Source organism: Erythrolamprus reginae, chromosome 1, assembly GCF_031021105.1.
Source record: "Erythrolamprus reginae isolate rEryReg1 chromosome 1, rEryReg1.hap1, whole genome shotgun sequence".
NCBI lineage: Eukaryota > Metazoa > Chordata > Lepidosauria > Squamata > Dipsadidae > Erythrolamprus > Erythrolamprus reginae.
The window spans coordinates 253,700,390-253,723,555 of NC_091950.1; positions in this window are offsets into that span (position 1 = coordinate 253,700,390).

The window sequence follows — 23,166 nt, forward strand, 5'->3', positions numbered from 1 at the left end:
ATCTCATTTTCTTCTGCACTTTGGAAATGCTTTGGGGACAAAAAAAATATATTGGTGACCTAAATGTAATGTCCATTTTCCTGAATGATTGCTTCTGCTATGAAAGAAGCTTCTGGTTTCTTCTATCACGCCCCCTCTGATCCATTGCTGGACCCCATTCAGAGATGAAAATTACCCATATACTTTATTCTTGCAGAGGCCGAAGATGCTTCCCTTGGGGTCGTCCTCTGCTATACATCCCTGTGCCCATTATTCTGCAACTTGTGCTGCAGGGACCTGGATCTGCTATGTTGATATCTGAGCTGAAAAAGGCTCTTGGGAGAAATGCAGTTGACTGACAGGTGGGAAATTGGGTACTGCAGACTGTGGAAGGGAAGGTCATAGGACTCTCTTCTCTACATCCTTTGTTTATTTTGCCATTTGACAGCCATAGGCTAGAATAAGCTAAATAGAATGTGCCATTTGGGAAAATTCAGGTGATTCATGACAATTGCAGCTACATGCTTTTCTTCTTTAGGCATATGAAAATGATTTATTTTCTTTTAAGTTAAATCTGAGGAAAGAAAGAATCAAATTGTGACCTTACACCATTTTAATAAAGATATTTTAACTTGCATATGTAACATCTTTCTTAGTTTCTCCCACCCCCTCTTCATTTCATTCTGAATCATAGTTGCTGTTCTTTCCCCCTTTTCCTCCCATAGGTCCCAAAGGTGCTTTTTTTTCTAGAGGCAACTGAACTTTATTTATTTATTTATTTATTTATTTATTTATTTACTTACTTACTTACTTACTTACTTACTTACTTACTTACTTACCTACCTACCTACCTACCTACCTATTTATTTACTTACTTACTTACCTACTTACTTACTTACCTACCTACTTACTTACCTACTTACTTACCTACCTGCCTGCCTGCCTACCTATTTATTTATTTATTTATTTATTTATTTATTTTGTCCAATACACAATGAGGGTTTTAGTGGGTATATATCTATATACACATAGTAAAATACATGATAAAGGTTATAGAGGAGATAATCATAGTAAAATATATCTAAGAAAGAATAGAAAAGAAAGTATAGTAATAGAACATATCAATGAAAGAATAGAAGAAGAGATATAGGAATAGAAGAAAGGTATAGGAGATATAGGAGAGCAATAGGGCAGGGGACGGAAGGCACTCTAGTGCACTTGTACTCAGGGCCACCATCAGGAATTTTGGGGCCCCATACAGCCTAAGTGTCTGGGGCCCCCCCGCCATTTAAAAACTATTTTAAGTCGCCAAGCCACTCCATCCCCTGGGGATCATTTCCCGCTTCACGCCAAGCGAGGCGGTCCCATAGGCCAGTGTTTCCCAACCTTGGCAACTTGAAGATATCTGGACTTTAACTCCTAGAATTCCCCAGCCAGCGAATGCTGGCTGGGGAATTCTGGGAGTTGAAGTCCAGATATCTTCAAGTTGTCAAGGTTGGGAAGCACTGCCATAGGCTATTTCAGGAACTGGGTTAAGCCGATTGTGTGGACTCGTCCAGGAGAAAGAAAGAAGCGGGAGTGACAAGGGAAAGAAAGATCCTGGCATTGGTCAGGCAGAGCGAGGCTTATTTACGGCTCCTTGGCACTTCTCCCTTCTTGTTGACAAAACCATGTGCGTTCTAGCGAGGGGAGAGGGGAGGGGGATCCCACACCCGGCAGCCACCGGCGAGGAGCTGGAAAGGACGAGGGGAGAGAAAAAGCAGGGTACCAGCAGTCAGGCGGGTGTCTTGAGGGGGCACTCCCATCTGGAAGGAAGGGAAGAAAGGCGAGGGCGAGCTATGAAGGAAGGAAGGAAGGAAGTGGGAGGGAGGGAGGAAAGAAGGGGAGGGAGGAAGAGGGAGGAAGGAAGGAAGGAAGAAAGGAAGGGAAGAAGGAAGGAAGAGGGAGGAAAGAAGGGGAGGGAGGAAGAGGGAGGAAGGAAGGAGGGGGAGAAGGAAGGAAGGGGAGAAGGAAGGAAGGGGGAGAAAGAAGGAAGGAAGGGGGAAGGAGGAAAGAAGGGAAGGGAGGAAGAGGAAGGAAGGAAGAAAGGAAGGGGAGAAGGAAGGAAGGGGGAGAAGGAAGGAAGGAAGGAAGGGAGGGAGGGGGAGGGAGGGAGGAAAGAAGGGGAGGGAGGAAGAGGGAGGAAGGAAGAGGGAGGAAGGAAGGAAGGAAGGAAGAGGGAGGGAGGAAAGAAGGGGAGGGAGGAAGAGGGAGGAAGGAGGGGGAGAAGGAAGGAAGGAAGGAAGGGGGAGGGAGGAAGAGGGAGGAAGGAAGGAAGGGGAGGGAGGAAGAGGGAGGAAGGGGAGAAGGAAGGAAGGAAGGAAGGAAGGAAGGGGAGAAGGAAGAAAGGGGGAGAAGGAAGGGAGGAAAGAAGGGGAGGGAGGAAGAGGGAGGAAGGAAGGAAGAGGGAGGGAGGAAAGAAGGGGAGGGAGGAAGAGGGAGGAAGGAAGGGGAGAAGGGAGGAAGGAAGGAAGGAAGGGGAGATGGAAGGAAGGGGGAGAAGGAAGGGAAGAAAGAAGGGGAGGGAGGAAGAGGGAGGAAGGAAGGAAGGAAGAGGAAGGAAAGGGGGGAAGGAAGGAAGAGGGAGGGAGGAAAGAAGGGGAGGGAGGAAGAGGGAGGAAGGAAGGGGAGAAGGAAGGAAGGAAGGAAGAAAGGAAGGGAAGAAGGAAGGAAGGGGGAGAAGGAAGGGAGGAAAGAAGGGGAGGGAGGAAGAGGGAGGGAGGAAGGAAGGAAGGAAGGAAGAGGAAGGAAAGGGGGGAAGGAAGGAAGAGGGAGGGAGGGAGGAAAGAAGGGGAGGGAGGAAGAGGGAGGAAGGAAGAGGGAGGAAGGAAGGAAGGAAGGAAGAGGGAGGGAGGAAAGAAGGGGAGGGAGGAAGAGGGAGGAAGGAGGGGGAGAAGGAAGGAAGGAAGGAAGGGGGAGGGAGGAAGAGGGAGGAAGGAAGGAAGGGGAGGGAGGAAGAGGGAGGAAGGGGAGAAGGAAGGAAGGAAGGAAGGAAGGGGAGAAGGAAGAAAGGGGGAGAAGGAAGGGAGGAAAGAAGGGGAGGGAGGAAGAGGGAGGAAGGAAGGAAGAGGGAGGGAGGAAAGAAGGGGAGGGAGGAAGAGGGAGGAAGGAAGGGGAGAAGGGAGGAAGGAAGGAAGGAAGGAAGGGGAGATGGAAGGAAGGGGGAGAAGGAAGGGAAGAAAGAAGGGGAGGGAGGAAGAGGGAGGAAGGAAGGAAGGAAGAGGAAGGAAAGGGGGGAAGGAAGGAAGAGGGAGGGAGGAAAGAAGGGGAGGGAGGAAGAGGGAGGAAGGAAGGGGAGAAGGAAGGAAGGAAGGAAGAAAGGAAGGGAAGAAGGAAGGAAGGGGGAGAAGGAAGGGAGGAAAGAAGGGGAGGGAGGAAGAGGGAGGGAGGAAGGAAGGAAGGGAAGGAAGAGGAAGGAAAGGGGGGAAGGAAGGAAGAGGGAGGGAGGGAGGAAAGAAGGGGAGGGAGGAAGAGGGAGGAAGGAAGGGGAGAAGGAAGGAAGGAAGGAAGGGGAGAAGGAAGGAAGGGGGAGAAGGAAGGGAGGAAAGAAGGGGAGGGATGAAGAGGGAGGGAGGAAAGAAGGGGAGGGAGGAAGAGGGAGGAAGGAAGGGGAGAAGGAAGGAAGGAAGGAAGGAAGGAAGGCTTTGATCAACCCGAAGAGAAAAAGAAAAGGGTCTCGGAGATCTCCTTGACTTTTGGGAAGAAAAGCTGAAACCGAACCTTTGAAGAAAAGAAGTTTGGCCAAGCGGGGGAACTCCGCTCCTTTGAAGTGAGTCTTCCTGCTTTGGCGGTCACCCTCCACTTCACCCTGGCGGAGGGGGCGGGGCCATGTCATCCGGATACAATCGGAATCTCCCGAGCGCCAGGACCGAAAGGGCGGCTCCACTTGCGTTCCAAGGGGGCGGGGCAAGAGACTCTTCGCGGCGGCCTCATTGGAAGAGGGAAGGAAAGAAGGCATGGACGAAAGGACGCTTGGAAATCTCTGGGTAATTAGCAGCGCCAGCGCCGGCTGGAGACGGAGGGCGAAGGCGGGAAAGGTGCCCAAAAGAGAGCCCTCAGAACGGGAGGGTTCCTCTTTCCACGCAAAACCACGAGGAGGTGGCCCAGTCAGAAATGTGGGAAGCAATTATATCACTGTTATTATTTAAAAGCCTCCAACCATTCTCTCTGCCTTATTATGTTCAAGCCTACAATAAATGTAACTCTATAGAGTCCAGGGTCCCCAAGCTTGGCCACTTGAAGACTTGTGGACTCCAACTCCCAGAATTCTGGGAGTGGAAGTCCACAAGTCTTCAAGGGGCCATGTTTGAGGACCTCTGCAACATTGAATTATTTACAGAGAAGTCGCCGAGTCTCGGATGTTAGGGGAGGTTATTTAAAGTAAAGCAATCCCCATTAAAAACGGCCCAATTGCAAAACAACAACAACAACTACTACTACTACTACTACTACTACTACTACTACTACTGCTACCCCTCTACTGCAATAGGGAAGCGCCCGAGGCGCCGGGTTCCCCTTTCTCCCTCGCCCGCATCCTTACTGCGGTGACTCACCAGAAGGCTGGAGACCCACGCGGCTCCTCAGGGGGCCTTGCAGAAGGCGGCGGCAGAAGCCCCCATGGCCGGCGCTGGGTGCGAGAAAGAATGCTTTCTGCGTGGGCGGAGGCCGAGAGCTGAGAAGGGCGCGCCTTGCCCACCCTCGCCGGAAGAGCTGCCCATCTAGCAGTCCCGCTGCCCCATTGCCCGGCAGGGGATGATGGGCAAGGGACGCCTCGGGGAAGGAGGGCAGGGCGGGAAGGAGGGGGCTGGTGGGGGTTTAGGAAAGGGGAGCCCGCCGGGAACGAGGGAACGCTGGCCGCGCGGGGCTCCGAGGCCAGCCTTGCAGCTCCTCGGCGGGAGGAGCCGAAAGCCACCGGGAGAGGACTGGGCTCAGCAGGAGAAGCGCCGCCCCCCCCCATTATTCAATTTCCCCGGGCCCGGTACGCCGCTCCCAGTAATACCTGTCTATCGGCGGCCCTGCTTGTACTCGCCCCTTACTGACCTCTTAGGAATCTGGATAGGTCAACCATAGATAATCTAAGGGTAAATTGTTGGGGGTTTGGGGATGACACTATGGAGTCTGGTAATGAGTTCCATGCTTCGACAACCCGATTACTAAAGTCATATTTTTTACAGTCAAGTTTGGAGCAGTTAATATTAAGTTTGAGTCTGTTGCGTGCTCTTGTGTTGTTGTGGTTGAAGCTGAAGTAGTCATTGACCGGTAGGACATTGCAGCATATGATCTTGTGGGCAATACTTAAATCATGTTTTAGGCATCGTAGTTCTAAGCTTTCTAGACCCAGTATTGTTAGTCTATTTTTGTAGGGTATTCTGTTTCAAGTGGAGGAGTGAAGGGCTCTTCTGGTGAAATATCTTTGGACGTTTTTAAGGGTGTTGATGTCTGAGATATGGTATGTGTTCCAGACAGATGAGCTGTATTCAAGGACGGGTCTGGCAAAAGTTTTGTAGGCTCTTGTGAATAGTGTGAGATTGCCAGAGCAGAAGCTACGTAGGATCAGGTTAACAACTCTAGAAGCCTTTTTGGCGATATTGTTGCAGTGGGCTTTAGCACTTAGGTCATTTGATATTAGTATTCCAAGGTCTTTTATTGAGTGTGGGTTGGCTGTGAGAATTCGTTTATACAGTTTATATATGAGGTTTGGATTCTTTTTGCCGATGTGGAGGGTAGAGCATTTGTTGGTTGATATTTGAAGTTGCCAGGTGTTAGACCAATCTGAGACAAAGTCAAGGTGTTTTTGGAGAGAAAATGTGTTGTCGGTGGTGTTGAAAAGTTTTACATCATCAGCAAAAAGAACACAGTTGCTTGCGATATGATTGCAGAGGTCATTGATGTAGAGAATGAAAAGAGTAGGACCTAGTATGCTGCCCTGGGGAACACCATTTTTGACAGGGACGGGGGTGGAAATGACGCTTCCAATTTTGACAACTTGTTGCCTGTTTGACAGGAATGCAATAATCCAGCTGTGGAGGAATCCTGAGATGCCATAGGATTTGAGTTTTAGGAGTAGTTTGTCATGGACCACTGAGTCGAAGGCTTTGCAAAAGTCAATATAAATTGTATAAATGGATTTTCCTTGATCTAGGTGGGTAGTCCAAATGTTTTTGCAGTGAAGTAGTTGTAGGTTGCAGGATAATTTCTTTCTGAATCCAAATTGTTTGTTAGAGAGTAGGTTATTAGATTCTAAGTAAAGGGTGATTGATTGATTTATAATTGATTCCATGATTTTACATGAGACGCAGCATAGTAATATTGGTCTGTAGTTGTCAACAAGAGAAGGGTCTCCTTTTTTGAAGATGGGGATGACTATTGCTTTTGACCATAGCTTGAGGAGTGTGCTGGTCCTGAAGGATTTTTGGAAGATGATGCTTAGAGGTTCAGCTATAGCAGAAGAAAGCTGATTTCTGATTTCAATGGAAGGCAGGTTGGTAGCAATTATTTTTTCTGCAGTTCTGATTATCCTCTGAAGTCTGTGTCGGTCTTGTTGGGTTGCACAACCAAAACAGACAGTTATAGAGGTGCAGATGGCAGACCAAAAGTGAATTATGACTGTTTTTCACATTAACAGCTGTTGCACTGTTACACGATCAAAATTTGCCCATTTGGCAACTAGCAGGTTTTTATGACAGTTGCAGTATCCCAGAGTCATGTGATCCTTTTTTTGTGACCTTGGAACAATGAGGAAGCCAGATTCACTTAACAATAGTGTTATTAACTTAACCACTCCAGTGATTCACTTAACAACTGCAGGGAGAAAGATTGTAAAACGGGACAAAACTCACTGTCTTGCTTAGCAAAGGAAATGTTGAGGCTCAACTGTGGTCATAAGTTAAGGACTACTTGCATTTCAGCTTAGACAGGAGGACATGAACTAGTTTTTGTTTTTTTGAAAGAAATTTTCATAGTAACAAATAAACATTTATTCGAACTCAATACAATACACATTTAGGCATATTTGCATTTTAGATGGAGATGCAGAAGCTGCCCTAACCAAAGAACTGTGAAATCCCAGTTGGCCATGTTAGTCTAATGTTTAATAATCTCATCTGAGCAGGAATTTTAGCCAATTATAGCTGTCCTTGGATGAGGAAGCAGAACAGATTGGATCCATCTGGGGCTTGTACTGAGGTGTCATTGTAGCTGTGGAACTTCATTAGAGAAGCTAAGCAACATAAACGATGTGTAAATTGTAGACTAGCATTGAGATGTCTCTCAACAGTATAAAAGCATTTGGGAAAGGGAAAAACAACAGCATCACACAAGGTTTCACTCCAGTGTTGTTGATATGGATGAGACGATCAGCTAAATTTTACAGCTCTAGTGAGACAGTAAAATAAAGAATGCAAGAATATCAGTGAAAGAGCAAATTCCAAGGGACACAAAGGTGGTATGCTCTTATTCAAGATCCATTATGTAATCTTACAATCTATGATCCCAACAGCCAAGTTAAAAGATATTTAAAAGCGGTGTTCATCCAATAGAAGATCTGAAAGGGAATCAGCTTTATTTTAAACCATATGATAATATTGATAATAATTTGTGAGGTTCTAGATGATAGTAGACCCAGTGTGGTGGATCATTGACAGCTTCCTATCATATCATGATATGATAATATCATATTAATAAATGGTACTTCAATTTATTCCAGTAAAACAAGGAGAACATCACAAAACCGTGGGTCCTGTATTTTGTTACAGCAATTCTGACATTTTAGCTCTTGATCTATGCAATGTGGCTTTGAATAAATATTATATATTGTCATGTACCCTGCACAAGCTTTTGTACCTGAGACTGCTCATTTTACATTTTCTTCTAAGAGTACACCTAGATTCGAGTAGGTGTAGGTCGGTTGCATAAAAGGTGGTGAAATCTCAAAATAAAACACTTCTAAGGGGTATATCTTCCATTCCCATTACAGTTGGAATGTTGAATTTGTGTCTATAATAGCAAGGGAGTTCACCTAACATTAAAGACAGAAGCTTTGCATGAACAGAAACATTCCTAGTTTAAAATGTTTCACTCCAACTGCAACCCAGCATAATATAACCTACAATGTTGAACAGTCAATCTCACTTCAAATCAAACTTTTATGGGTGATCGGGGTGGGGAGGGGACTGGCTCTCTACTTCTACAGTATTTGAAAGCCAATGTGCATTTTTTAAAAAAAATAATGCCCTTTTTAAAATAAAAAATCCTATTAATTACCATTTGGGAATAAATGATGTTGAGTTGAATGACTCATATTAAAAAGTGGTGGTAGAACTACACCCTCTACTTCAATACAAAAATAGGTTTTTGAAACGTGATGGCTCTTTCTTCTCCCAAGCCGAAACACCTTAGCTGATAAGTCTATGGAACTTGAAGTAGCATCTCTGCAGGAGAACCATTGACGTTTCCTCTTGAGGACCATTTTTGGAATCTTATTATCACCGTGAGAGACAAAATGACATTCTAACATTAGAGAGAAATATAAAAGGGCATACTTACATGAGTTGCAAAAACATGGACATCCGTTAAAAGGCTGAAAAGACTAATTTTTTTCTACATCACCACTTAGATGTCTTGACTTTTACTGCCCAACTATACTAGAAATAAATGTAATGAGGTAAATGTAAAAAAACGGGTCACCATAGCAAGGGGACAGCACAAACAAAGAGAAATATGATCCTTAAAGTATCCTTGCAATATTGATTGTGGGCCTGATGTATTTCCAACCAAACCAAGGGCTCTTTTTCAAGGGTCTGTGGTTGAAAAATGTACAGAAAGCCCTTGGTATTCTCTGAGCTTGACAATTCATTACCCAAGCTAGGTAACTTCATCAATGCACTGATGATTTTACTTGCACCAGAAGTAAAAGCTGGAATTTAAATTGGTGCACTTTATTTAAATTAACGTAACTTTAAATAACGTAGGTTTAAACATTATAAACCAGTGAAACAAAAGGACCTGCAGAGGCCAAACAAACTAATGGGGCGGAAATTATGTAAAAAACATTCCTTGGCAACTATGGGACATAACTCCTTGCTGAACCAGGTAAAGGTAGCCACCTTCACCTGGATCTGAGCCACGCCCTTAAAGCATATGGGAGGAGTTCACCCTCCAATCCCCTTCAGAAAATTGGATTAGGTGAGTCCCATAGGCATCCCCTCTGCAATCCCCAAGATCGTGCAAATCTATGGTTCCTGATGAGAGGCAGCCCATCATCTTTGAAAAGATGCCCAAAAGGAGAATGCGCAGTTGCTACCACTGCCCATTTCCGCCCCTAACCTGCCAACACCATTGACCAAAGGGACAGCCAAATTGACCAAATATATGGGTAACATAGTGCCGCACCCTCTAACCAATCCATCCTTAACATCAGTGTGGAATAGGCAAAAAAACGGCTGCTACCCATGGGTGAGACCGCAAAAAATCCCTATTCAGCCCCGAGGGGACACCATTTAGACACACTGTAAGATAGAGGAGGGCAGGCAGGTGTTCGCTTCAGGATGGCCGAGGCAAAAGGAGGAGGTCCCGGGACACCGCCCCTTATATAGGGCGCACCCAGGACTGCCCCCATTGCCCAGAAGGCCGCACACCTTGGCGTGTGGCCAAAAGCTGACGATCTCGCTGGCTGCGCGTGTGCAGAAGCTGTGTTTCCCGGCTCCAGTGCAACCTTTGGCCAGCGGTAAGAACTGCCAGCCGTGCATATCTGCAAGAAAACATCCAAGGTCAGCGAGCACCAAAGACTCATCATTTCAGTCCTGAGCTACAAATATTCTCTTTATTGGTATATGTACAGAGAGCAATGACCAGAGAAATGACCAGAGAGAACGCACTTCATAGAACTTCATAGGTTCCATTGAACATACAGTATGAAATTCTCTCTCTCTCTCTCCCCCTTCCTCCCTCTCCCCCTCCCTATCTCCCTCTCACCCCACTCTTTCTCTCTCTGTCTCCCATCCTCCTCCTCTCCCTCCCTCTCCCCCCTCTTTCTCCCTCCTTCTTTCTTGCTCTCTCCCCTCCCTCTTTCTCTCTCCCTCTCTCTTCCCCATCACTATTAAAAGCTGAAACTAAAGAAATTTTATTTTAAATATGTATTTCAGTATTTATTATACTGATCAATATCCTGTCTGCTTATATTCCTCTACACCACTGTATCAAAACAATGAAATGAAAATGCACTTTATGAAGGGAGAACATTTTCCCACATACTTTTTACTATACATGTTCCTCAGGTAATCCATCTGAGATCAACTTCCCATATCTCACAAAAGGAAGACTTCACTTCTGCTGTTTGTTTGCAGTTTTCTTATCCTGGTCTTCTATCAAAACATAAACGAAACCCAGTTGTTTTCTCCCTGATAGGCCATGGATTCTTTTTAGCAGACAGTTATCTATCAGAATGAGGTAAGTGTGTGTATCTTCATTTGGCACCAGATTGAATCATCTTCCCATTTTTCCTTTGCCCCTTCACGAAGAGCTGGAGGATTACATTAATAAAAATGCTATTATACTAAGGAACAGTGGATGGGTGGGTGGAAGAAAGAAATATTGTTTACAAAGTGGCCTCTTCTCCCACATAATCTTCAGACCAACCATAAATAGGATGATTTAAAGAGAAGGAGAACCTGCATCTCCTGCCTTGTAATTGTTGTGATTCCGTCTGAGGCTCCTCAGGGAACGGCTGAACCTCTGCCGGCTCCCTGCTCAGAGGGGGAGGATGAGGAACAGGAGGAGGAGGAGGAGGCCCAGGCAGAAGGGGAGGAGGAATATCAGGCCGAGGGAGAGGGAGAACAGCCAGAATCCCCCGGGGTGGAGCTCTCCCCAGCAAGCAGCCTGGAGTCCTTAGATGAAAATGCACAAGCCATCATCGATCTCAGGCAGAGAAGAGCAGCACAACGAAGGGGACAATTAGCCAGGTATTTCCAGCCCTAAATAGGCAACAGCTGGGTTTGGGTGTGGTTCTCCCCAGAAAGGCTGAAAAGGCAGACCCACCCTTCCTGTATTGTGGAGTATTATCTTTGGGAGTCCTGGGACCTGGCTGTGATCTTTGGCGTCTCTGATTCTGGCTTGTGGCCTTGAAGGCTGAAACCTTGGGGGGAAAGGCGTGGGTCTTATTCTCTACAGTGGTGTGTGTGCCAGCAAGAAGTCTGCTGTATTGTCTGGCCGTCAGGACTCTGCTGTGAAGCCTCATAGCCTGCCTGTTGGGAAGAACAGGTTTTTCTCTGTGTTTATTTTTCAAACTATAAAGTGCCTTTGCGTTTACCAGCGTGTCTGGCTGTTTTTTCCAGTTGGTGTTGAAGTCTGGGGGCACCCAGACAGAACAGTAATAATCTAAAGACACCCATGAGGATTTTTCCCTGCCCAAACAATTTTCAAACTACAGTGGTACCTCTACTTAAGAACTTAATTCATTCCGTGACCAGGTTCTTAAGTAGAAATGTTCTTAAGTAGAAGCAATTTTTCCCATAGGAATCAATGTAAAAGCAAATAATGCGTGCAAACACATTAGGAAAGAAATAAAAGCTCAGAATTTGGGTGAGAGGTGGAGGAGGAGGAGGAAGAGGAGAGTCGCTGCCGAAGGAAGAAGGTGAGGTGAGGGGAATCTAAAAAATCCAAAATTTTAAGGCTTAAAAAAAAAAGAGGGACTCTGAGGCGGTGAGGAGGAGCACGTGCCTCCAATATACCCGGTGTGAGGCTGCCTCCCATACACTGCCTCCCATACACTGGCTGCTGCTGCTGCTACCTGCTGCCTCTTCCTTCCCATGCTGAAGGGCTCCCCTCCCCTCTCGCTCGTAGCCAGCGCCTTTCCTTCACAGTGATGACTTCTCAGCTGCCCAGGGCGAAGGGAGCATTTCTTTTCTCTGGGCGCTGGCAGAGGTTTATTCCCTGTCCAAGCGCCCAGAGAAAGGAAAATGCTTCGTTTGCTCTGGATGTCCAAAGCTTCCTTAAGCACCACCAAAAGACTCCTCTGGCAGCCCAGATGGCTGGGATTAAAGGGGGAATGGCAGGAAACTGGCCTGGCCTTCGTGCCACTCTGAAATTTCCCGGGAAATTTTTCTGGGCTTGGGTTCTTACATAGAAAATGGTTCTTAAGTAGAGGCAAAAAATCTTGAACACATGGTTCTTATCTAGAAACGTTCTTAATTGGAGGCGTTCTTAAGTAGAGGTACCACTGTATTTGAATTCCTATATGTTAGCCCACAGACTTTCTCTCATGGGATGTTTTCAAATGTGACACAGGTAATCTTCAATTTACTCTCACAATTGAGCCCAAATTTTATGTTGTTAGGTGAGACGTTTATCAAGTGAGTTTTGATCTGTCCTGCCAGAGTTGCTAAGTGAATCACTGCAGCTGTTAAGTTAGCAACAGGGCTGTTAAGGGGGATCATGTGACCTTGGGACACAGCAACAGTCATAAGTACGAAGCAGTTGCCAAGCTTCTGAATTTTGATCATTTTGACCATGAAGAAGCTGCAATGGTTGTAAATGTGAAAAATGGTCATAAGTTTTACCTCCCAAGGACAATTCCATCTGTCCGTCCATTACCCTGGGGGGGGGACGTATTGACCCCCTCAGAGAGGGTTCACAACTTGGGCATCCTCCTCGATCCACAGCTAACATTGGAACACCATCTTTCGGCTGTGGCGAGGAGGGCGTTTGCCCAGGTTCGCCTGGTGCACCAGTTGCGGCCCCATTTGGACAGGGAGTCATTGCTCACAGTCACTCATGCCCTTATCACCTCAAGGTTCGACTACTGCAACGCTCTCTACATGGGCTACCTTTGAAAAGTGTTTGGAAACTTCAGATCGTGCAGAATGCGGCCGCGAGAGCTATCGTGGGGCTTCTTAGATTCGCCCACGTTTCTACAACACTCCGTGGCCTGCACTGGCTGCCGATCGGTTTCCGGTCACAATTCAAAGTGTTGGTAATGACCTTTAAAGCCCTTCATGGCATTGGACCAGAATATCTCCAGAACCACCTTCTACCGCACAAATTCCAGCGGCTGATAAGGTCCCACGGAGTTGGCCTTCTCCGGGTCCTTGTCGACCAAACAATGTCATTTGGCAGGCCCCAGGGGAAGAGCCTTCTCTGTGGCAGCCCCAGCCCTCTGGAATCAACTCCCCCCAGAGTTTAGAATGGCCCCCACCCTCCTTTTCTTTTGCAAGTTATTCAAGACCCACCTATATCGCCAGGCATGGGGGAATTAAAGACATCGCCCCCAGGCTTTCTTATATTTTATGTTTGGTATGTATGTGTTGTATGGTTTTAAATGGTTGGGGTTTTTTAATGTAATTTTATCATTAGATTTGTTCCATTGTTATACTGTTTTTATTGTTGTTGTGAGCCGCCACGAGTCTTCGGAGAGGGGCGCCATACAAATCTAATAAATTATTATTATTAATTATTATTATTAAGTCACTTTTTGCAGGGCTGTTGTAACTTTGAACAGTCACGAAACAAATAGTTGTAAGTTGGGGACTACCTGTGTTGGCACAGCTAGGGAGGCTGTATAAAAATGCATACATATATGCCTGTGATGACCAATCTGGTAGTGGAAACAGCAATGCATGCGCATTTGCACACCCCTGCCATGCCCCTGCCATGCCTCCATGCACCCCGTGCACGACTATGTACCCCCACGTACCCTTGTGCAAGAATTTGCTTCCACGCATGTGTGAAAGCAAAGAAATCGGCAAAAATATTGCACAAGGACACTCACAAGTGTGAGATTTCTGTGATTTTTTACCTTTCTTTGCTTCTGCACAGGCATCATTGCGTGAGATTTTGGCAATTTTCTCTGATTTCTTTGCTTCCATGGAAGCAAATTCTCTCATGGGGTACGCACGCCTGCAGCCACCCGCATTCATGCCCATGCTAGCTTCCAGGACTGATACCGTAGGGAAAGGTAATTGCGGCCCTTCAGTGAATGTATAGTATGTAGACAAGGAAAAATCAACAAGATCTTGGGTCACAATGGGTCTTTGGAGCATTCATATGACCAAACACTTGAAAGAGAACCTTATATTTTCTGGTATTTTGGGAACAGTGTATAAGTAAAATTGGGCATGCTTCAGTAATTATTCGGAAGTAGAAATGAGGCATATCTGCAAGATGGTGGTATGAATCACAATCAAAATATTGTCTGTTTGTTAGGGTGTGTGTGTGACATTAAACTAGGGTTTTCATTATGCCCTACTGGCCATCTTGCAGAGTTTGACCCCTTCCCTTAATTGCATAGCAGTGGACGTTCTTTCGAACTCATGTGTAAGTGAGACCAGCATTAATGGACATTACAGTAGTTGTATTTATTTTTGGTATTGCACCCAAGTCATCCCACCCCCAAAAGGCTCATCTACTTCAAGGTGTTGAGTCATTAACGTTTTTTTCAGGCACAAAAAGAGGATTAGATGGAAGGGGATAGAAATAGGGTCCAGGTGTGTTCCGAGCCCAAGGCTATCCTAGATAGAACTGATATATCATTGGTAGATACCAGTAGATTTTTCTATTTAAAGTAGTAAAGGCATTCAACTGTATTTATAACTTTTTATGCTTTAAGCAACATCACTCTCCATCAGTAATTAATGGCATTCTATAACTAACAACAGTAACATATTGAGTTTTAAAAAATGACAATATGCAAATATCACCACCTACATCTACGTTTCAGATAACTCGTCAGTATAGTGAAATAAATTTCAGTATTTCACACATTTCAGTATTTCACACATTTCATTATTCATTTTATCCAACATGCATCCCATGGGTTGCCAAATCTCTCTAATAGGATAGGAATGTTTCAAATTGGTTAATACTTTGGGCAATGTTCCTATTGCAATCTACCATAAACTAAGCTGTCCATGAGAAAGACAAGCGTGTCATCACCTCATGATACAAATAACATGACTTGCAAATTTGCATCAGATATTGTGACAAAAATTTATTATTGTATGTTTTGTGTGTTGATAAGACACATGTCTTGATTTTGCTGTCAGTGTGGTTTATTGCAGTAACTTGGTTGAAATTACATCTGAAAAACTAAAAATAACATGGAAAACTAGTTTGTTATTGAAGGACTCTATGATAGCAGACTCTAAACTCAATTGCAGAAAATACGACTTCAGCAATAGTGTGATCAATGCCTGGAATTCAATACCTGACTCTGTGGTTTCTTCTCCAAAACCTTTAACCTTAGACTGGCTACAGTTGACCTCTCCCCATTTCTAAGAAGTCTGTTAGGGGCATGCATAAGCGCACCATTGGGCCTAATGTTCCTGTCCTACTGTCCTATTGTCCTCTTTTATCATTACTTTTTATTTATGTTATGCTATGTTTATACAAACTACTATCTATACATGTTTGACAAATAAGTAAGTACCGTAAGTAAGTGAGTGTTGTGGTTAGCTCTGGCCCAGCTCCTGCCCCAAGGACTAAGGAGGTGGATGTGGGGGAAACATCAACATGTCATAGGCCTGCTTTGCTGCGACAGAGTCAGACAGTGAATTGTCCTCTGCAGAAGGAAGTGACGGTGAGATGGAGGAGGGGGGCTTGGAAGACAGCCCAGGAAGAAGTCAATCATCCTTATCTTCCTTAGATTCGGATGAGGAAATAATGATAGACCCAGGCATGCCTAGAGCTATGCAAAGGAGTGAACAGCTTCAAAAGTATTTTAGGAGATAATTGACTCCACCTGTGGTTGGGTGGGGTTCAAATAATTATGGCTGTTGTTAAATTGGCAGCGTGCTGGCCTTGCGGTGTGGAGATTATCTGATTGTATTGGTTTGGATTGTGACTTGCTGTTTCAGGACTCTGTTGATTTTTCAAGACTTTGAAACCAAGGCAGAGCAAAGCATGTGTGTTTCAACTCGTGGAAGAAGGAGGGCTGTGACATTTCCTCACAGCTGCTAGCTAAGTACTTAAGGACTGTTTAAGGGGTTTTTATAGCCTACAAGTTTGTTTTGGGAAAAGCGTTCTTTGCAATACAAAAAGGGTGCTTTGTTTCTTTTGAATTTTGTGATAAGAAACATTGTTTTTGAATTTTTAAATGTGTGTGTGCGTCTGAATTTTTTACCCTTGAATTTTTGGGAGGCTCATACCATAGAGCCCGGATGAACAGTAAGTAAGTAAGTAAGTAAGTAAGTAAGTAAGTAAGTAAGTAAGTAAGTAAGTAAGTAAGTAAGTAAGTAAGTAACTTAGTTAGTTAGTTAGTACCTGGTTTCATTTGTTTCTGCTCATCCTTCCCAAACACCATTTTGGATATCTCACTGAAGTGAATCTTGGGAATATAATACAATGTTAAGACTCATGGGTTTCCATATTTTTATGTACAACTTTCCTCAGAATTATGTGCGGTCATATCAATTAATTTCATTTTCTTAAATTATAGCAGCCATATCTGTCTACGATGATTTGTCGATCATTAATTTGATGGTAAGGAAGTTGATAACATGCCATCATTGGTGCTATCACATATGTTGATAACTGGCCAGATCATCTGTCAAAATATGAAAGTAATGGCAAACAATAAAAGCATGTCCTTCCTTAACATTTCTCTATTTCACTGTGGTGGCAGTTATGTGGATATTATTATAGGGTTTCATAATTTGTGGGGAGTTGAGTTAGTTGCATCTGGGGTTTTATTTCATTTTTATTTGTATCCCATTACATGACACGTATCCCGTGAAGGGCATTTTCTTTCAACATCTTTGAGTGCAAATTGGGTTCTCTGGGGTGGAGCTTCATTTTTGCTACCCCACTCATCCCCCCCCCAATCTGGGCAGCAACTGACCCCTGTACGTATCCATCCTCAAGAAGGACACATCTTTCAACTGGCAAAAGAAAGGAGCAGATTCCCACTCTAGATGTCCCTTCACAACAAAAGAAGGGCTGAAGTTCACTTAGTCCAGGTAAGTGAGGTTAAAATGACATTACATTAAAATTATAACTGCTTCTTCTTTACTTCTTCACCTCATGTATTTATTTAGTTATAGTAATAAATTTATAAGCTGCTCATATCACATTCATGACTCAACTATATTTGTTACTAATTCCTGTGATAACTAGAACTGTATGAATTTGTGGTATTACACTTTGGTCTGTAATTTGAAGGCAATGCCATTTTGCTCACGGAAAGAAACAAGTGGCACAGGTCTTCTCAAGGAGGTTTAAGCCCCTCATATCTGAACATTGCTTCAATCGTAGTTCTACCTTCTGATTTTCAAGGTTATCTGCTCTCTACAGCAATTATTTTATTATGGTTTAAATGTGAAAGAAAGGGTACATGACCTCAGAAAGCCACACAAAGTTCAGTCAAAGCAAAGTTCCCTCTTTAAGCTTGTGCGGTCTGGGCAATAAGCTCCTTGGGATATGACCCTAGGTGCACAATTGACAATTAACAATCTTATCACACACATAATGTACCAAAAGCTTAAAGTTTGAATAGAACAGAAAGCTGAGTGAGAATAATTACAGGTCATTAATGATTTAATTAAATATTTAATCCTTAAGGAGGATAATGTGTTATGGAAAATATTTTAAGTCTTGGAAAACAAATCCCTGGGTGTTAATGACACATTAGCAAAAGTCAAAGGTTTTTTTAAATTTGCAAGCTATTATGTATTGGATGCTATAAATACATGTACATATGATATAAATGTAATAATAGCAACTCAAATGGAATTGTGTCTCTGAAGAAGTGAGCTGAATAGAATAAAAAAGTAAAAAAAACCTCTGAAGCTGATACTTAAATTATGACTTTATAGAAAATGGCATCATAATATTGCAGCTTTCCTCACAGCCTGAAAATTGGGCTTAATCTCTCATTCTCTGTGTCGTTATTTCTTAGTTGAATTTCTGAGCATTGGCAATTCTTATTGAGAGGCCAACTCACTTAGGTTAGGGTAAGGTCTCCATGAATTGGGAGAGCAAAGTGGACATCACCAATGGATTCATAGTGCATCACTATTCTTAGGACTATGCTGACTATGTGAGTCCATTCTATCTTCTTATCTTGGCAAAATACATGGGAAAATTACTTTGGAGGACAAACCTACTTAGGATTAAGGTCAGTTCTTCATGAATTCGGAGGCTAAAACAGAATTTTCTAAGGGTTATGAATTGCATTAGGAGGCTGCTGAATTTTTGATCTTTCACTATGTTACCTAAGGTAAAATATACAGTAAATCCCATTGGGGGTCAAACCCACCTAGAGGGGTATACATACAAAACATTTGCTAGACCAATTCTCAAATACAGCTCACCCGCATCTAACTCGCACTGCATATCTGACATCAATACAATTGAGAGAGTCCAGAAATATTTCACAACAAGAGTTCTTCACTCCTTTGCCCGCAACAGTTCTTCACTCCTTTGCTCGTATCTTATTCCACCAGACTTGATATTTTGGGCTTAGATAGCTTAGAACGTCGTCACCTTCGATCTGATCTAAATGTAGTTCATAAAATCATCTACCACAATGTCCTACTTATCAATGAATACTTCAGCTTCAACCGCAACAATACATGAGCACACAATGGATTCAAACTTAATGTAAACCGCTCCAAACTCGACTGCAGAAAATACAACTTCAGCAACAGTGATCAATGTCTGGAATGTATTACATGATTCTGTGGTTTCTTCCCCAAACTCCAAAAACTTTAATCTTAGGCTGTACAGTTGATCTCACCCCATTCCTAAGAGGTCTGTAAGGGGTGTGCGTAAGCGCATCATTGTGCCTACCATCCCTATCCTACTGTCCTATTGTCCTAATTTATCTGTACCTACGAATCCCAGCGACCGATTAGGTCCCACAGAGTTGGCCTTATCCGGGTCCCATCGACTAAACAATGTCGTTTGGCGAGCCCCAGGGGAAGAGCCTTCTCTGGGCAGCCCCAACACTCTGGAACCAGTTCCCCCCGGAGATTAGAACTGCCCCCACCCTCCCTGCCTTTCATAAACTCCTTAAAACCCACCTTTGCCCTCAGGCATGGGGAAATTGAATCTTCTCCCCCGGGCCTATACAATTTAAGCATTGTATGTCTGTGTGTATGTATGCTTTAATAACGGGGATTTTAATGTTTTCTTTTTTAATCGTTAAAATTATTAGATTTGTTATGAACTGTTTTCTATTGTTGTTGTTAGCCGCCCTGAGTCTATGGAGAGGGGTGGTATACAAATCAAATCAAATCAAATCAAATCAAATCAAATCAAATCAAATCAAATCAAATCAAATCAAAAAGTGAGTGAGTGAGTGAGTGAGTGAGTGAATGAATGAATGAATGAATGAATGAATGAATAAATAAATAAATACTTTGCTAATGTTTATACCAATACCGGATATCTTGTACATGTTTGACAGACAAACTAGACTAGACTAGACTAGACTAGACTAAACTAAACTTTTTAATTTTCTGGTAAAATAGATAGGAAAATCCCACTGGGGGTAAACCCCAATTCAAGGACCTCTAACCCTAACACTAAGTTTGCTTTTACTCTGATGAAATTTTTCCATGAAATTATTTGAATTTCCTTACTGCTACTTCAGCATGCCCATGAAATAAAACCTATGTGCTTCTGAAAGCAGAAGTGGATTTCATCCTTAATGGAAAATCTGAGTTAAGAATATTTGCTTTAATTTGACTAATATTGTAGTGAATTGAGACTTTTTTTCTGAACAGTCATCAGTTGAATTATGCAGTCATTCATGAGAATTGGAGAATGAGAATGTCATTTAAGTCAGGTAAAATGGGTTTATCCTTTAATTACTTTACTATTATCATTGCAACCTTGACTGATGAAAACTCACAAGAGTCTGAAATGAAACACATTTCTCCTTCAAGCATCTGCATGTACTGAAGTCAAATTAGAGAACGAATGAGTCAGAGTAGAAAGATCTACATATTAAACAGGTCTGCAAATAGGGGGATATTCTTCCAATAAGCACAGGGTTTTTTAAAGATATGGTGTACTGGATTAGTACTTTCATTAATTTAGCATAATAATTAAACTGCCTTTCAGAACAGAACCCAACTAACTTGGTATACCTAAGAAAGAAACAAGTCACAGCTCATGCAAAACAAAACATGTCAAAAATTTCCCAATTGAAACCCTTTCCACAAATGCAAATTAGAATAAATGCATCCATACAATTCAAGAGAATACCAGTTATGAAGATTTCCTGCAAAATTTCACCAAATGTCTACAGTGCAGATCAATATTATTTCACTTATTGGAAACACATTTAATAATATATGTGCAATTATTCTGCAAGTGTAGTTGTAAGTTATAATGGTTGCAAAGCAGATCACCACGTTTGCACTCCATTTTATGACTTTTTTGCAGTGGTCATTAATTGAACATGATTGTTAAGCAAATGGTTTGCTAAATGTTTTGGTTGGCTCTGGCCCAGCTCCTGCCCCAGGGAATGGGGAAGTGGATGCAGGGGAAACTTCAATATTATTTATTTATTTATTTATTTATTTATTTATTTATTTATTTATTTATTTATTTATTAGATTTGTATGCCGCCCTTCTCCGTAGACTCGGGGCGGCTCACAACAGAATAAAACAGTTCATAACAAATCTAATAATTTAATATGTCACAGGCCTGTGTTATTTCCGACAGAATCAGTTCAGAGTTTAGTTTCCTCTCATGAAGAAGAAGGTGGGAGTGACTCAGCAGAGGAAGGCTTGGCACACAGCCCAGGCAGTCAATCTCCCTTATCTTCCATTGATTCAGATGATGACGTTTTGGACCCACGCAAGCGCAGAATTATGCGTAGAAGAGACCAAGTAAGAACATATTACAGGAAATAAGTGAGGCCACCTGTGTTTGGATGGGGCTCCAGTAATTAGGGCTGCTGCTATAAATAGAAGCATGTCGGTTTGGCCATTGTGGAAGAATATCTGATCGCAGTTCGTCAGGGATCTTGTGTTGCTGGACTTTGTTGCTTTTTCACGCCTTTGAAATCACAGCAGAGCAACGTGTGTGTGTATCTCACTTCGTTGAAAGAAGAAGGGGTGTGAAGTTTCTTCACAGCTGCTAGCTAAATACTTAATGACTGCTTAAGGGAAATTGTACAGACTACCCGGTTGTTTTGGGAAAAGTGCTCTTTGCCATACAAAAAGAGTGCTCAGTTTATTTTGAATTTTGTGATAAAGAACATTGTTTTGAATTTTCAAACGTGTGTGTGTCTGAAATTTGTACCCTTGAATTTTCGGGAGGCTCTTATCAGAGAGCCCGGCAGAACACTAAGGGGTACTTTTTAATGGAAACCAGAAATTAGACTACCTATCTACCTAGACTACCTATTTACACACATATGTGTTTGTGTTTGTATGTATATATCCACCGGTGGGCTATTAACCAGAATGCTCGCTGCCGTGGCTTGTAAGTACTTGCAGGGCCAACGCGATTTTGCTTCTGCACCTATGGAGGTAGCAAAATCATGCACGGAGCCACAGTTGCGCCCGTGTTTCGGCGAGGTTGTTTGCTTCCATGCAACTGTGGCTCCGTGCCAGTTTTGCTACCTCCACGGGTGCAGGAGCAAAATCGCGCTGGCCCTGCAAGCACTTATGAGCTGCGGCAGCAAGGGCAATTTAGCGTTCCAGCTAGTAGCCCACCGCTGTGTATATCTATAAGCTGAGGTGTCTTTATTAAACTTTGGAATACACTCTTTTTCCCATCATCCTTTCTTTATAAGGATTAAAATTAGATTTTTATGCAATTATATGTTATTAAATTACCTTCACATTTTAGAGGTGTTAAAGGGAGGTTCATTAGCAATCCCATCACCCCTTCATTCAGAGGTGACATTTGTCTGTTTTATATCTGTCTCCATTGTCATTCAGTCTTGATGGTATTTGCTTTTCAAATGTAAAGCCAGATCTTAATTTTGAAATCATGGCATTATTCAACCCTGCTCTGGCTTTTGATATTTATGGAGCCCATTGTCCGCTTTTAAAGAAAGAGTCAAAGATTCAATATTTTATATACTGTATACTGAAAGTCTGGGGATTTTTGTGGCCACATTTTTTTAGATTGAAAAGAAAGTAAAAGAATCCCCGTGGAAAGGTCAAGAAAAAAAAGAATGAAATGTGAGGCAAAACCTCATAAAAGGAATGTAAACATTAATAGCTTCAGACATATGAATGAATTTCTTTTTTTAAAAAAATAGATTATAAAAATGAAAATTTAACTCTAATTATAATTTTCTCATTTTTTTTAAAAAAAAAAATCAAATCTTTTCTCATTCCCTTCAAGAGAATGGAAGTGGGATGGAGGAATGTCATTTAATTACCCGTTTCCATAGATGGAATTACCATTTTTTTGGTAGAATTAATGGGAAGAACAATGCGCCTATTTTAATTTACACAGCTTTATGAAATTACCTCTGTGCCCTTGAGATCTCTTCTGCTTCCTGTGAGAGAAAAAGATTAGTGAGTTTTGAGCCAGGGTGGTATAATGGGTCAGGTATTTTTGTATCCACTTAGAGTCACTCAGGGAGCTATAGAAATTGAATAAATAAAATAAAATAGGTTTGGCCAGACTGAAGTTCAGCTCTGCTCCAGACCATTTGTTTTTAAACCAGTCATTCTTTAACTCATTGGTTTGTTTTTGTAAGGGGAATTGGAAGAGGGATTGTTTAGGTAGACTGTTTGAACTCCCTAGCCAACAATACAGAGGAGAACGTTTGAAGACAGACAGTGAGGTCAAATCTTCCCTAAAACAATTGTACATCTTTGATGTATTCTTGCATTATTCAAAGTGGACTGTTAAGGCAGTGCTTCTAACCTGGCTAAGGTAAAAACCCTACAGAATTTTGATACTGTAATAAATAATAAATAGGAGATTCTGAGTTTTCAAAGTGTGGTATTCTTCTAAGAGTATGAGCAGGAAGCAAATGAGACATTTTCTTGAGCCATAAAGCAGGTTTCTTCACAGGCCTGTTATTTTCAAAATGAAGTTATCTCCATCTGATGCAATTAGCTTCCAATAATTTTCTATAGCAACATTCCCTAACCAAGTACCTTCCAGAGGCCTTGGATTGTAACTCCCATAAACCTAATGAAATACACTCATTGCCCAGTGTTCTGGGTTCAATTATATTT